Raw genomic sequence first — 4,609 nt, 5'->3', positions numbered from 1 at the left:
TATATATATATATATATATATATATATATATGTCAGGTAAAGAAATAGGAAATTTTACCAATTCACAAGGGAAACATTGCTGGTAAAGAATCTGTCTTTGAGGGGTCCAGTATATTGGGCATAGTAGATAAAGACTTCAAAACAGCTATTTCAAGTACATTAAAAGAGCAGGGTGTGGTGGCACATGCCTGCAATCCCAGCAGCTCAGCTCGGGATGCTGAGTCAGGAGGATTCTGAGTTCAAAGCCAGCCTCAGTCACTTAGCAAGACCCTAGAGCAACTTACAGAGATCCTGTCTCAAAAATATAAAAAAGGACTAGGGATGTGGCTCAATGGTTAATCATACCTGGATTCAATCCTTGGTGTAAAAAAATATATATGTTAAAAGAACTAAATAAAAGCATATTTAAATGATTAATAGAAGGTACGCTAACAACAAAATCAAAGAATACATAAAGAGAGAAGATTTTAAAAGAACCAATTTAAAAACCTTTATAAAACCAAGTGGATGCCAAGCACAGTGGCACCTCCCTGTAATTCCAGCTTCTCTGGAGGCTGAGGCAGAATTGCAAATTCAAGGTCAGCCTCAGAAATTTAGCAAAACTCCATCTAAAGGAAAGAAGGTCAGTCTGGGGATATAGCTCAATGATAGAGCACTTGCCTAGCATGTACGAGACCTGGATTCAATCCCCAGTACTGGGGGTGGAAATGGTGACCAGAAGGCAGTGGACAACTTATTCAAAATGCTGAAAGAAAAAACTGCCAATCCAGAATGTTATATCCAGTAAAGTTGTTTTTCAAAAATGAAGATGATGGAAGTGGAATCATTACTCCCATCTCTACAAAAATACAAAGGATTAACAGAAAACATAATGAACAAATAATATCAATACATGGACAACCTAGATGAGATGGAAAAATTCCTAGAAGCATAATCTATCAAAATTGAATCAAAAAAAAAATAGAAGCCAGGTTCTTGGCACACGCCTATAATCCCAGTGGCTCAGAGGATGAGGCAGGAGGATCAAGAGTTCAAAGCCAGAGCTGGGGTTATAACTCAGCAGTAGAGTGCTTACCTCATACATGTGAGGCACTGGGTTTGATCCTCAGCACCATATAAAAATAAATAAATAATTTTTTTTAAAAAAAGATCAACACTAGCCTCAGCAAAAACAAGGTGCTAAGCAACTCAGTGAGAATCTGTCTCTAAATAAAATACAAAATAGGGCTGGGGATGTGGCTCAGTGGTTGAGTGCCCCAGAGTTCAATCCCTAGTACCCACCCCCCCCAAAAAAAAAAAACATAGAAACTCAATTTTGGTAGGTTGTTTAGGGTCCAGGAATTTATCTGTTTCTTCTGGATTATCCCATTTAGGGGCATATAATTGTTCATAATAGTCTGGTAGGGATGTAAAATGGGACAGCAACTGTGGAAAAGTGTGGTGGCTGATCATGAAGAATTCCCATGTGATCCAGGAGTCCCACTGCAAGGCATATACCCAGAAGAATCGAAAACAGGGATTCAATCAGACACCAGACACCTGTGTTCACCTCCCTAAAACCTGTGAATATATTACCTTACATTGTAAAGGAAGCTTTGCAGGTATGATTAAGGATCTTGAGATGGGGATAGCACTCTGGATTATCTAGCCACTTGAGCCCTGCAAAAGGGAGATTCTTTCCTGACTCTAAGCAGAGGGAGATGTAGCTACAGAAGAAGGATCGCAGAGATGCAATGTTGCTGCCTTTGAAGGTGGAAGAAGGAGCCATGAGCCGAGGAATGCAGGTGACCTCTAGAAACTGTGAAAAGCCAGGAAATATTCTCCTTTGGACCGCCAAGAGACTCATTTTGGACTTGTGACCAAAAGAACTGTAGGAGACTGTGTTGTTTTGAGCCGCTAAGTAGTAATTTCTTACAGATATTGTCATACTAAAGAAAATGCTGAAGCAATTAAAATAATACAATAGAGCAAACCTGTCCTGAAATGGAATGACCTGGAAGACACACAATTAAGTAAAAAATGAAAAATGATAAACGATGTGCAAAGTGTGATCCCATTTGGATAGCAGCAAACTCATGTTATATTCATAAATATGTATCTATACCCGGGACCCAGTGATTGGCAGGTGTGTTAGGTGGTTGCTGCCCAAGCAGAGATTCCTCCTTCTATAACTACTTGCCTCCCTTAGGTGCTCACAGATCTCTGAGAGGCCCAAGGTATTTCCAGATGCCACCCCACCATTGCCTAACTGTAGAGATACTGTTGGGTCAGGAAGAGCAGGTGACCCAGTGTCAGCTGGGAGATTCAGGAGACATTTATGGGGACCTCAGAAGAAGAGACTTCCTCATTCTTCTCAAGAAGCTTCTAGCAGAAATATCCCATCCTCCATTCCTCTGAGAGCAAATGGAAATAGATGGGCTCACTGGGGTGGTGCAGATTTTCCTTGAAGCTCACAGGGGCCAGACTATAACCACATTGATCCCCAGGAAGACACAGCACAGAGGGGTGGAATAGACATCCTGGGTTACCCACCTGCCCCCCTGGGCAGCCCTGGGACAATCATCCACCTGTCTCCTTTACTCTCAGAGCCACCTGACATCAGCATTTTGTTCCTTGTGACAGAACATCTTCTGATGGACACAGAGTCCACTCCATTTCCCCTTGTTGGAGCCTATGTGTGGCCCTCTGAGTCCCCACACCCACATCAAGGCTTAGTCAGGCAGTCAGGGGCCTAAGCCTCTGCCCCTGATCCTGGGGAAGCCTTTAGGCTCTTTTGAAAACTGAAACTCTCACTTTATGAGAGAAGGGAAGGAAAGGGAAGAGAAGAGATGGGAAGGGAAGAAAAAAGGAGTGAGAAGGGAAAGAAGAGAATCAGAAAGGGAAAGGATTTGCTGAGTAGAAAGGGGGGATAGGAGGAGGAGAGCAGGGGAAGGGGGAGTGGGGAAAGGAGGGGAGAAGTAGCTGATGAAGAGAGAGTGGGGAGGCAAGGAGGGGGAGTACCAAGGGAAAGAAAGGAAGAGGCTGAGTTATATATGAGCAGGAAGACACAAAATACATCACTTGCAGAAGATACAACCTCCTTCTAAATCAAATGCAAATGAACCTCCCCCCAAATTATTAATAAACCGAGAGGGCTGGGGGAAAAGATCAGTGTACAAAATCAAACTTAATACTCGAAAGCAATAACGATTTAGAAAAAAAAAAACCCCAGTATCAGTATGAGGTCTTGTGCCATCTAGCTGGGTTTCTCTGACTGCTCTCCTTGTTCGCAGGACTCCAGCCACACTGGCCTCCTTGATAGGCCTCACCAGTTCCTGCCCCCAGGACTTTGCACTGGCTCTTTCCTTTGGTCCCAGATATTCAGGCAAATAATTTCCTCACCTCCTGGGTCTGTACCAGAATTTGTAAACTTTGTGTCTGTAAAAAGCCAGATAGTAAAATAGGCTTTGTGAGTCAAGAGACAAAATTACAACTGTCATGGAGGTACTTATATACCAAGAGAGAAAACAAATTTCCACAAAACTTTTACTGATGGGATTCAAAATATAATAAGATCCGAGTTTTTTGTTGTTGTTGTTGTTATTGTTGTTGCTGCTGTTTTTGAAATACAAGCCTACTAAGGAGAAAATGGAATTCTTTCAGGGTAAAGAACGGAATTCTTTTTTGTTTGTCTGCTTTACTCATAACTGTATTCCCAGCTCCTGGAACATGTCTGGCACATAGTAGGCACTCAACAAACATCTGGTGGCTAAGTGAATGAGTGGAGAAGTGAATGTTTGGAGATGGAGCCTTAATGCCTATAAGTGCTTAGACCACTGCCTGGCACACACCAGTGCTCCCTGTTAGCCACCGTTATTGTTGTGGTTGTTACACAGGCATCTGGAAGGAGAAGGCACCCAGAGTGCATAATCTTTCAACCACAGGCCTCCCTGCCTGTTGCCTCCCTTTCCCTGCCCTTCTGCTCCTCCCCTGGCTCCTGGCTCCTGGTCTCCACCCTTCCCCCTGGACCCCGAGCTCCCCTCTGGCGGTCTCAGTCTTGGTCCCTACTGTTGAACCAGCTCTCGGCCTCTCACTCCCCCCAGTACCTCAGCAGAGTCTCCCCTGGACACCCAAGATACCTCGGATCTGACTGCCTTTGTCCGCTCTGTTCCAATCTATCCCCAACCCCACCCCTTAGCTCGTACTAAGGACGCTAGACTGCCTGTGCTCCGCCTAAGTATCCCTCTTCTGGAAAGCCTTCCCTCACACTCCCCAGCCTCTGGGTGCCCCCAGTCCCCACGTGGATCCCCGAATGAGCACCGTCATTCTCCTGGGACATCCCGTTCTCGCTACCCGCTCCCAACAGGGGACAAGTCCCCTTCCCCTACTTCTCCCTCCCCGCCCTGTCCCTGAAGCCGGGGACTGATCTCTGGCTCCTTGGCTCCCGGGAGCCCTCTTCTGCTGCTTCCTGGAAATGTTTCTGGGGTCAGTCTTCTTTCCTCACACTGGTCTCTCCCTCATCTGCACAGTCGCCCCATCCTACAGTGCAGGGAATAGTGACAGGGTGAAGCAGTTCGCCAGGACCACGGGAGGCAGGAGCAGGACCTGAATCCAGAAGGAGCTGGCGCAG

Source organism: Marmota marmota, unplaced genomic scaffold, assembly GCF_001458135.2.
Source record: "Marmota marmota marmota unplaced genomic scaffold, marMar, whole genome shotgun sequence".
NCBI classification, from domain to species: domain Eukaryota; kingdom Metazoa; phylum Chordata; class Mammalia; order Rodentia; family Sciuridae; genus Marmota; species Marmota marmota.
This window is presented reverse-complemented; position numbering follows the sequence as displayed.